Raw genomic sequence first — 12214 nt, 5'->3', positions numbered from 1 at the left:
ATAATAATCTATGAGCTGCTACTACAGATCCCTAGTTCTTACCTAGCCAGAACCATAGAGAAGAGGGCTGATACGTACCGCTGGTGCTCGCCTCAAAACGAGAAGAAGCAGAAAAGGTGCGGCGCATCCAGCACCATGGATTCTCACAACAAACTGCAAAAATATATTAAGTGAGCTGCAAAAGAATTGAAAGGAGCTGCAAATGAACACATGTTTTAACAACAGGCATGTCATGAATGGGCAAACTAAAGTGCATGGCCTCAGGGATACAAGACTAATCAGGTGCATAGAGAGATGTTATAAACTTGTTCATATTGACTAGGATAATTAAGGAATGACAACCAGTGGATCTCGCTTGAATGGATGCAAATGAAGGTTAGTTGTTGCATTAAATTGATGCATCCATAAATCCAATCTAAGAATGTTACAACTTGCATCATCATCATCATGGAAAAATGATAGAGAAGTGAGATGGATCCATACTCTTGGTCTAGGGAGTCCCACTGACCACCCATGTGTTTGTGGCGATGGACGCTTGCACTGCACCGACAGAAAACATGACACAAAGAAGTCAGTAAACCCCATCTACACCTCCACATGGTAAGCAGAAGCAAGCAGCGAGTATGCAGAGACACCATGAAGGAAATAAATAACAAACCTTTGGGGTTGAGGAACTGGATGACGAGGTCGTCCTTGAAGATGTTGACCTCCTCGATGGTGGGGATGGTGTTGATTCCAACCCTCTTGAGCATGCTCTGCAGCCGCTTGTCATCCCTAGTCGCCGTCTTGTGCACCGCCTTCTTCTTCCTGCACCAGACCCCAGCCAACAAGCCAGATTAGCAATTGCAATCCCAACCTTTTCCACAGAACGGTCACGCCAGTCGAGGAGGAGGACCTACCGGCGCACGGCGCCCTTGTCGTTGGTCCGGACGGCGCCGACCATCTTCATGAGCGTCTCCTTGTTCATCTGCGGAACCAGCCACAAAAAAAAACAACTCGTGAGATCTCCGTCCTTGCGGCGGAGCGCCCGATCTGAGCGTGCAATTCGCGGGGAGGGGTGTTGGAGGAGGAGGGGGACTGACCTTGCCGGAGCAGGTGGGTCGCGACGTCAACGCCGATGAGCAGTGGGGGGAGGGGGTGCTCGCTCAGGCTCACCGGAGAGGAGGAAGGGAGCCAACTTCTCTCCTTCCTCGGGCCTACCTGGATTGAGCATCGCCATGGGGCGGATCTCGCGCGTGAACGTGGGTCGCTGTGGGTGGGTCGCAGCGGCCTGAGCTAGGGCTTCGGGCGACGAGAGAGGCAGTGGCTGCTGGTGAGGTGGGGGCGCCGGCGGTGGGGTTGGGGAGAGGAGGTCGTCGGCGTCGGTGACAGTGATGGGGTTGGTTGGGAGAATCATGGGGAGTGGAGGATAAACATAGAGACAAAGGCGAAGGAGGGGTGAGAGGCGGAGGTGGCGGCGGCAAGGAGATCACCTAGCAGTAGAGTTGGGTTTATACCCCACACTAACCCAACGCTACTACTATTGCATGTCCCGGGTGCACGATGGAGACCACTTAGTAGTAGCATGGGATATATAACCCACGCTACTACTATCAACTTAGTAGTAGCGTGGGTTTATAACCCGCGCTACTACTACTGCTTGTCCCGGAGGGCACGGTGAAGAACACTTAGTAGCAGCACGGGTTTATACCCCTCGCTACTACTATCAACTTAGTAGTAGCGTGGGTTTTATACCCTCGCTACTACTAATTAGCAGTAGCGCCTCTTTTTAGACCACGCTACTGATAAACTTCTGTGTATAAGCTTTTCCCTAGTAGTTGTATGTCATCCACATATAATATGAGAAATTCTACAGAGCTCCCACTCACTTTCTTATAAACGCAGGCTTCTCCATAAGTCTGCATAAACCCAAATGATTTGATCATCTCATCAAAAAGAATGTTCCAACTTCGAGATGCTTGCACCAGCCCATAGATGGAGCGCTGGAGCTTGCACACCTTGTTAGCATTCTTAGGATCGACAAAACCTTCCAGCTGAATCATATACAATTCTTCCTTGAGAAAACCGTTAAGGAATGCCGTTTTGACGTCCATTTGCCATATCTCATAATCATAGAATGCAGCAGTTGCTAACAAGATTCGGACGGACTTCCGCTTTGCTATGGGTGAGAAGGTCTCATCGTAGTCAACCCCTTGAACTTGTCGATAACCCTTAGCGACAAGCCGAGCTTTATAGATGGTCACATTACCATCTGCGTCAGTATTCTTATTAAAGATCCATTTATTTTCTATGGCTCGCCGATCATCGGGCAAGTCTGTCAAAGTCCATACTTTATTCTCATACATGGATCCTATCTCGGATTTCATGGCTTTAAGCAATTTGTTGGAATCTGGGACCGCCATTGCTTCTTCATAGTTTGAAGGTTCACTGTTGTCTAACAACATGATTTCCAAGACAGGGTTGCCATACCATTCTGGTGTGGAACGTGTCCTTGTGGACCTACGAAGTTCAGTAGCAACTTGATCTGAAGTTCCTTGATCATCATCATTAACTTCCTCTCTAGTCGGTGCAGGCACCACAGAAACATCTTCCTGAGCTGCACTACTTTCCGGTTCAAGAGGCAGTACTTCATCAAGTTCTACTTTCCTCCCACTTACTTCTTTCGCGAGAAACTCTTTCTCCAGAAAGGATTTGTTCTTGGCAACAAAGATCTTGCCTTCGGATCTGAGGTAGAAGGTATACCCTATGGTTTCCTTAGGGTATCCTATGAAGACGCATTTTTCCGACTTGGGTTTGAGCTTTTCAGGTTGAAGTTTCTTGACATAAGCATCGCATCCCCAAACTTTTAGAAACGATGGATTAGGTTTCTTCCCAAACCATAATTCATACGGTGTTGTCTAAACGGATTTAGACGGTGCCCTATTTAAAGTGAATGTGGCTGTCTCTAAAGCATAACCCCAAAATGATAGCGGTAAATCTGTAAGAGACATCATAGATCGCACCATATCCAATAGAGTGTGATTACGACATTCGGACACACCATTACGCTGAGGTGTTACAGGCGGCATGAGTTGTGAAACAATTCCACATTTTCTTAAGTATGTACCAAACTCTTGACTCAAATATTCTCCTCCACGATCTGATTGTAGGAACTTTATTTTCCTATCATGTTGATTCTCCACCTCACTCTGAAATTCCTTGAACTTTTCAAAGGTCTCAGACTTGTGTTTCATCAAGTAGACATACCCTTATCTACTTAAGTCATCAGTGAGGGTGAGAACATAACGATAGGCACCGCGAGCTTCAACGCTCATTGGACCGCACACATCAGTATGTATTATTTCCAACAAGTTGGTTGCTCGCTCCATTGTTCCGGAGAATGGAGTCTTGGTCATCTTTCCCAAGAGGCATGGTTCACACGTGTCAAATGATTCATAATCAATAGACTCCAACAGTCCATCCGCATGGAGTTTCTTCATGCGTATGACACCAATGTGACCAAGGCGGCAGTGCCACAAATATGTGGGACTATCATTATTAACCTTACATCTTTTGGTATTCACACTATGAATATGTGTAACATCATGTTCGAGATTCAATAAGAATAAACCATTGACCAGCGGGGCATGACCATAAAACATATCTCTCATATAAATAGAACAACCATTATTCTCAGATTTAAATGAGTAGCCATCTCGCATTAAACGAGATCCAGATACAATGTCCGTGCTCAAAGCTGGCACTAAATAACAATTATTGAGGTTTAAAACTAACCTCATAGGTAAATGTAGAGTTAGCGTGCCGACGGCGATCACATCGACCTTGGAACCATTCCTGACGTGCATCGTCACCTCGTCCTTCGCCAGCCTCCGCTTATTCCGCAGCTCCTGTTTTGAGTTACAAATATGAGCAACCGCATCGGTATCAAATACCCAGGAGCTACTTCGAGTACTGGTAAGGTACACATCAATAAGATGTATATCACATATACCTTTGGTGTTGCCGGCCTTCTTATCTGCTAAGTACTTGGTACAGTTCCGCTTCCAGTGACCATTTCCCTTGCAATAAAAGCACTGAGTCTCAGGCTTGGGTCCATTGTTTGGCTTCTTCCCGTCAACCGATTTACCGGGCGCGGCAACTCCCTTGCCGTCCTTCTTGAAGTTCTTTTTACCCTTGCCTTTCTTGAAACTAGTGGTCTTATTCAGCATCAACACTTGATGTTCCTTTTTGATTTCCACCTCCGCTGATTTCAGCATTGAATATAACTCGAGAATGGACTTCTCCATCCCCTGCATATTATAGTTCATCACAAAGCTCTTGTAGCTAGGTGGGAGCGACTGGAGGATTCTGTCAATGACCGAGTCATCTCGGAGATTAACTCCCAACTGAGACAAACGGTTGTGTAACCCGGACATAGTGAGTATGTGCTCACTAACAGAACTGTTTTCCTCCATCTTACAACTGTAGAACTTGTCGGAGACTTCATATCTCTCGACCGGGGCATGAGCTTGGAAAACCATTTTCATCTCTTGGAACATCTCATATGCTCCGTGCTGCTCAAAAACGCTTTTGGAGCCCCGGTTCTAAGCTGTAAAGCATGCCGCACTGAACCAGGGAGTAATCATCACTACCCGATATCCAGGCGTTCATAACGTCTTGACTTGCTGGGAAAATGGGTGCTTCACCTAGCGGTGCTTCTAGGACATATGCTTTCTTGGCAGCTATGAGGATGATCCTCAAGTTCCGGACCCAGTCCGTATAGTTGCTACCATCGTCTTTCAGCTTGGTTTTCTCTAGGAACGCGTTGAAGTTGAGGGCAACATTAGCGTGGGCCATTTGATCTACAAGACATAATACAAAGATTTTTAGACTATGTTCATGATAATTAAGTTCATCTAATCAAATTTTAATGAACTCCCACTCAGATAGACATCCCTCTAGTCATCTAAGTGATACATGATCCGAGTCAACTAGGCCGTGTCCGATCATCACGTGAGACGGACTAGTCATCATCGGTGAACATCTTCGTGTGGATCATATCTACTATATGGCTCATGTTCGACCTTTCGGTCTCTTGTGTTGTGAGGCCATGTCTATACATGCTAGGCTCTTCAAGTCAACCTAAGTGTTTTGCATGTGTAAATCTGGCTTACACCTGTTGTATGCGAACCTTAGAATCTACCACACCCGATCATCACGTGGTGCTTCGAAGCAACGAACTTTCGCAAGGTGCACAGTTAGGGGGAACACTTTCTTGAAATTTTATTGAGGGATCATCTTATTTATGCTACTGTCGTTCTAAGCAAATAATATGTAAACATCACAAACATCACATGCAAATCATAAAGTGACATGATATGGCCATTATCATCTTGCGCCTTTGATCTCCATCTTTGAAGCGTGATATGATCACCTTCATCACCGGCATGACAGCATGATCTCCATCACCGTGTCTCCATGAATTTGCCTCGCCAACTATTACTTCTACTGCTACAGCTAACGGTTAGCAATAAAGTAAAGTAATTACATGGCGTTGTTCAATGACATGCAGGTCATACAATAAATTAAGACAACTCCTATGGCTCCTGCCGGTTGTCATACTCATCGACATGCAAGTCGTGATTCCTATTACAAGAACATGATCAATCTCATACATCACATATCATTCATCACATTCTTTTGGCCATATCACAACACATAACATACCCTGCAAAAACAAGTTAGACGTCCTCTAATTTTTGTTGCATGTTTTACGTGGCTGCTACGGGTTTCTAGCAAGAACATTTCTTACCTACGCAAAAGCCACAACGGTGATATGCCAATTGCTATTTACCCTTCATAAGGACCCTTTTCATCGAATCCGATCCGACTAAAGTGGGAGAGACTGGCACCCGCTAGCCACCTTATGCAAGAAGTGCATGTCAGTCGGTGGAACCTGTCTCACGTAAGGGTATGTGTAAGGTCAGTCCGGGCCGCTTCATCCCACAAATACTGTCGAAACAAGATAGGACTAGTAACGGTAAGCATATTGAACAAACCAACGCCCATAACTACTTGTGTTCTACTCGTGCATAGAATCTACGCATAGACCTAGCTCTAATACCATTGTTGGGGAACGTAGCAATAATTCAAAATTTTCTACGCATCACCAACATCAATCTAGGAGATTCTAGCAACAAGAGAGAGAGATAGGATGAGCATCTTCATACCTTTTAAGATCGCTAAGAGGAAGCATTACTAGAACGCAGATGAGGGAGTCGTACTCGCGTCGATTCAAATCGCGGAAGATCCATCTAACACCAAACAGATGGTGCCTCCGCGTTCAACACACATACAGTCCGGGGACGTCTCCTCCTTCTTGATCCAACAAGGGGAGAGGAGAAGTTGAGGGAGAGCTCTGGCAGCAAGACGGCGTGGTGGTGGGGCTTGTAGTTCTCCGGCAGGGCTTTGCCAAGCACTACTATGGAGGAGGAGGTGTTGGGGAGGGAGAGGGCTGCGCTAGGGGAAGGGGTGTGGAAGCCCTCCCAAACCCCCACTATATATAGGGGAAGGGGAGAGGGGGGCGCGCCCCTTAAATCTCATCTAAGGGGAGGGGGGCGTCGGCCAAGGGGGGAGCTTGCCCCCTAAGTTGGTGGGAGGCGCCCCCACCCCCTAGGGTTTTCAACCCTAGGCGCCTTGGGCCCTTGGGGGGGGGGGCGCACCAGCCCACTAGGGGCTGGTTTCCACCCTTTGTTCAGCCGACTAAGTCCCTGGAGCAGGTGGCCCCACCCGGTGGACCCTCGGACACCTTTCGGTGGTCCCGGTACAATACCGATAACCCCGAGATTATTCCGGTGACTGAAACTGGACTTCCCATATATAAATCTTTACCTCCGGACCATTCCAGAACTCCTCGTGACGTCTGGGATCTCATAAGGGACTGCGAACAACATTTGGTAACCACATAATAATTCCCATAACAACTCTAGCATCACCGAACCTTAAGAGTGTAGACCCTACGGGTTCGGGAATCATGCAGACATGACCGAGACAACTCTCCGGCCAATAACCAACAGCGGGATCTAGATACCCATGTTGGCTCCCACATGTTCAATGATGATCTCATCAGATGAACCACGATGTCGGGGATTCAATCAATCCCGTATACAATTCCCTTTGTTAATCGATATGTTACTTGCCCGAGATTCGATCGTCGGTATCCCAATACCTCGTTCGATCTTGTTACCGGCAAGTCACTTTACTCGTTCTATAATGCATGATCCCGTGACTAACTACTTAGAAAAATTGAGCTCATTATGATGATGCATTACCGAGTGGGCCTAGAGATACCTCTCCGTCATACGGAGTGATAAATCCCAGTCTCGATTCGTGCCAACCCAACAAACACTTTCGGAGATACATGTAGTGTACCTTTATAGCCACCCATTTACGTTGTGACATTTGGTACACCCAAAGCATTCCTGCGGTATCTGGGAGTTTCACAATCTCATGGTCTAAGGAAATGATACTTGACATTAGAAAAGCTCTTAGCAAACGAACTACACGTTCTTGTGCTATGCTTAGGATTGGGTCTTGTCCATCACGTCATTCTCCTAATGATGTGATCCTGTTATAATTGACATCCAATGTGCATAGTCAGGAAACCATGACCATCTGTTGATCAACGAGCTAGTCAACTAGAGGCTCACTAGGGACATGTTGTGGTCTATGTATTCACACATGTATTACGGTTTCTGGTTAATACAATTATAGCATGAACAATAGACAATTATCATGAACAGGGAAATATAATAATAACCACTTTATTATTGCCTCTAGGGCATATTTCCAACAGCTAGTTCACTTAGTTAACCTAATGAACTAAATTCACCTAAGTTAGTTAACCTAGAGGGAGGAGGAGGGAGGAGGGAGGAGGAGTACCTCTCGGTGGAGGACGACATGCGGGGGGGGGGGGGGGAGGAGGGCCGACACGGGAGGTCGGCCAACGGGGGAGGAGGCTGGCGCGGGGGTGGGTGGCCGGCGGGGAAGGAGAGCCGGCGCCGGCGAGGGCTTTCTGTTGGGGAAAGTAGTATTTCAAAAAAAATTCTACGCACACGCAGGATCATGCTGATGCACAACAACAAGAGGGGAGAGTGTCGTCCACGTAACCTCGTAGACCGTAAGCGGAAGCATTATGACAACACGGTTGATGTAGTCGTACGTCTTCACGATCCGACCGATCCAAGTACCGAACGCATGGCACCTCCGAATTCTGCACACGTTCAGCTCGATGACGTCCCACGAACTCCGGTCCAGCAGAGTGTTGAAGTAAAGTTTCGTCAGCATGACGGCGTGATGACGGTGATGATGATGCTACCGTCGTAGGGCTTCACCTAAGCACCGCTACGATATGATCGAGGTGGATTATGGTGGAGTGGGGGGCACCGCACACGGCTAAAATATCAACTGATCAACTTGTGTGTCTATGGGGTGCCCCCTCCCCCGTATATAAAGGAGTGGAGGAGGGGGAGGGCCGGCCCTCTACTATGGCGTTCCCTGGGGAGTCCTACTCCCACTGGGAGTAGGAGTCCCCCCCCTTCCAAGTAGTAGGAGCAGGAGAGAAGGAAGGGGAAGAGAGAAGAGAAGGAAGGAGGGGGCGCCGCCCCTCCCCCTAGTCCAATTCGGACTAGGGCTTGGGGGGGCGCGGCCTGCCCTAGGTAGCCCCTCTCTCTTTCCCGTATGGCCCAATAAGGCCCAATACTTCTCCCGGCGAATTCCCGTAACTCTCCGGTACTCCAAAAAATACCCGAATCACTCGGAACCTTTCTGATGTCCGGATATAGCCTTCCAATATATCGATCTTTACGACACGACTATTTCGAGACTCCTCGTCATGTCCCGGATCTCATCCGGGACTCCGAACAAACTTAGGTCATCAAATCACATAACTCATACTACAAATCGTCATAGAATGTTAAGCGTGCGGACCCTACGGGATCGAGAACTATGTAGACATGACCGAGACTCATTTATGGTCAATAACCAATAGCGGAACCTAGATGCTCATATTGTCTCCTACATATTCTACGAATATCTTTACCGGTCAAACCGCATAACAACATACGTTGTTCCCTTTGTCATCCGTATGTTACTTGCCCGAGATTCGATCATCGGTATCTCAATACCTAGTTCAATATCGTTACCGGCAAGTCTCTTTACTCGTTCCGTAATGCATCATCTCGTAACTAACTCATTAGTCACATTGCTTGCAAGGCTTATAGTGATGTGCATTACCCAGAGGGCCCGGAGATACGTCTCCGACAATCAGAGTGGCAAAACCTAATCTTGATCTATGCCAACTCAACAAACACCATCGGAGACACCTATAGAGCACCTTTGTAATCACCCAGTTACGTTGTGACATTTGGTAGCACACAAAGTGTTCCTCCGGTATTCGGGAGTTGCATATTCTCATAGTCATAGGAACATGTATAAGTCATGAAGAAATCAACAGCAACATACTAAACGAGCAAGTGCTAAGCTAACGGAATGGGTCAAGTCAATCACATCATTCTCTAATGATGTGATCCCATTAATCAAATGACAACTCATGTCTATGGCTAGAAACTTAACCATCTTTGATTCAACGAGCTAGTCAAGTAGAGGCATACTATTGACACTGTGTTTGTCTATGTATTCACACATATACTAAGTTTCCAGTTAATACAATTCTAGCATGAATAATAAATATTTATCATGAAATAAGGAAATAAATAATAACTTTATTATTGCCTCTAGGGCATATTTCCTTCAGTCTCCCACTTGCACTAGAGTCAATAATCTAGTCCACATCGCCATGTGATTTAACACCGATAGTTCACATCTGTATGTGATTAACACCCATAGTTCACATCGCCATGTGACCAACACCCAAAGGGTTTACTAGATTCTATAATCTAGTTCACATTGCTATGTGATTAACACCCGAAGAGTACTAAGGTGTGATCATGTTTTGCTTATGATAGAAGTTTAGTCAACGGATATGTCACTTTCAGAGCCGTATGTATTTTGCAAATATTCTATGTTTACAATGCTCTACATAGAGCTACTCTAGCTAGTTGCCCCCACTTTCAATATGTATCCATATTGAGACTTAGAGTCATCTGGATCGGTGTAAAAGCTTGCATCGACGTAACCTTTTATGATGAACTCTTTATCACCCCTATCATCGAGAAACATTTCTTTAGTCCTCACTAAGGATAATTTTGACTGCTATCCAGTGATCTACTCCTAGATCACTATTGTACCCTCTTGCCAAACTCCCTGTGAGGTACACAATAGGTCTGGTAAAAGCATAGCATAAATTATAGAACCAATGACTGAGGCATAGGGAACGACTTTTTGATTCTCTTTCTATTTTCTGCCGTGGTCGGGCTTTGAGTCTTACTGAACTTTACACCTTGTAATACAAGAAAGAACTCCTTCTTTGACTGATCTATTTTGAACTCTTTCAAAATCTTGTCAAGGTATGTACTCATTGAAAAAATTTATTAAGCGTCTTGATCTATCTCTATAGATCTTGATGCCCAATATGTAAGCAGCTTCACTGAGGTCTTTCATTGAAAAACTCTTATTCAAGTATCCCTTTATGCTATCTAGAAATTCTATATCATTTCCAATCAACAATATGTCATCCACATATAATATTAGAAATGCTACAGAGCTCCCACTCACTTTCTTGTAAATACAGGCTCCTCAAAAAGTCTGTATAAAACCATATGCTTCGATCACACTATCAAAATGTTTATTCCAACTCTGAGAGGCTTGCACCAGTCCATAAATGGATCGCTGGAGCTTGCACACTTTGTTAGCACCCTTTGGATCGAAAAAACCTTCTGGTTGCATCACATATAACTCTTTAAGAAATATCCATTTAAGGAATGCAGTTTTGACATCCATTTGCCAAATTTCATAAAATATGGCAACTGCTAACATGATTCGAACGGATTTAAGAATCTCTATAGTTGAGAAAATCTAATTGTAATCAACACCTTGAACTTGTCGAAAACCTTTTTGCAACAAGTTGAGCTTTGCAGATAGTAACACTACTATCACCGTCCGTCTTCCTCTTGAAGATCCATTTATTTTCTATGGCTTGCCGATCATCGGGCAAGTCAACCAAAGTCCACACTTTGTTCTCATACATGGATCCTATCTCAGATTTCATGGCCTCAAGCCATTTCGTGGAATCTAGGCTCATCATCCTTCCTCATAGTTCGTAGGTTCGTCATGGTCAAGTAACATGACCTCCAGAATAGGATTACCGTACCACTTTGGTGCAGATCTTACTCTGGTTGACCTACGAGGTTCGGTAGTAACTTGATCTGAAGTTACATGATCATCATCATTAGCTTCCTCACTAATTGGTGCAGGAGTCACATGAACAGATTTCTGTGATGAACTACTTTCCAATAAGGGAGCATGTACAGTTACCTGATCAAGTTCTACTTTCCTCCCACTCACTTCTTTCGAGAGAAACTCCTTCTCTTGAAAGGATCCATTTTTAGCAACAAATATCTTGCCTTCGGATCTATGATAGAAGGTGTACCCAACAGTCTCCTTTGGGTATCCTACGAAGACACATTTCTCCGATTGGGGTTCGAGCTTATCAGGTTGAAACTTTATCACATAAGCATCACAGCCCCAAACTTTTAAGAAACGACAACTTTGGTTTCTTACCAAACCATAGTTCATAAGGCATCGTCTCAACGAATTTTGATGGTGCCCTTTTTAAAGTGAATGCAACTGTCTCTAATGCATAACCCCAAAACGATAGTGGTAAACCGATAAGAGACATCATAGATCGCACCATATCCAATAAAGTGTGGTTACAATGTTCAGACACACCATAACGTTTTGGTGTTCTAGGTGGCGTGAGCGGTGAAACTATTCCACATTGTTTAATATGAAGGCCAAACTCGTAACTCAAATATTCTCCTCCACGATCAGATCATAGAAACTTTATTTTCTTGTTATGATGATTCTCCACTTCGCTCTGAAATTCTTTGAACTTTTCAAATGTTTCAGATTTGTGTTTTATTAAGTAGATATACTCATATCTGCTCAAATCATCTGTGAAGGCCAAAAAATAACGATACCCACCACGAGCATCAACACTGATTGGACCGCATACATCAGTATGTATTATTTCCAATAAGTCACTAGCTCGTTCCAT

General features: G+C 45.1%; 1 pseudogene; it reads right to left on the bottom strand.

Annotated features, from left to right (window-relative positions):
- Window positions 1-445: 445 nt before the first annotated feature.
- LOC123114898 (nascent polypeptide-associated complex subunit beta-like) lies at window positions 446-967 on the bottom strand (annotated as a pseudogene).
- Between the last annotated feature and the right edge of the window lie 11247 nt (window positions 968-12214).

This window comes from Triticum aestivum, chromosome 5B (genome assembly GCF_018294505.1).
Source record: "Triticum aestivum cultivar Chinese Spring chromosome 5B, IWGSC CS RefSeq v2.1, whole genome shotgun sequence".
In the NCBI taxonomy this organism is placed as follows: Eukaryota; Viridiplantae; Streptophyta; class Magnoliopsida; order Poales; family Poaceae; genus Triticum; species Triticum aestivum.
The sequence above is the reverse complement of the archived record's forward strand: the minus strand, read 5'-3'. Positions and strand labels throughout refer to the sequence as shown.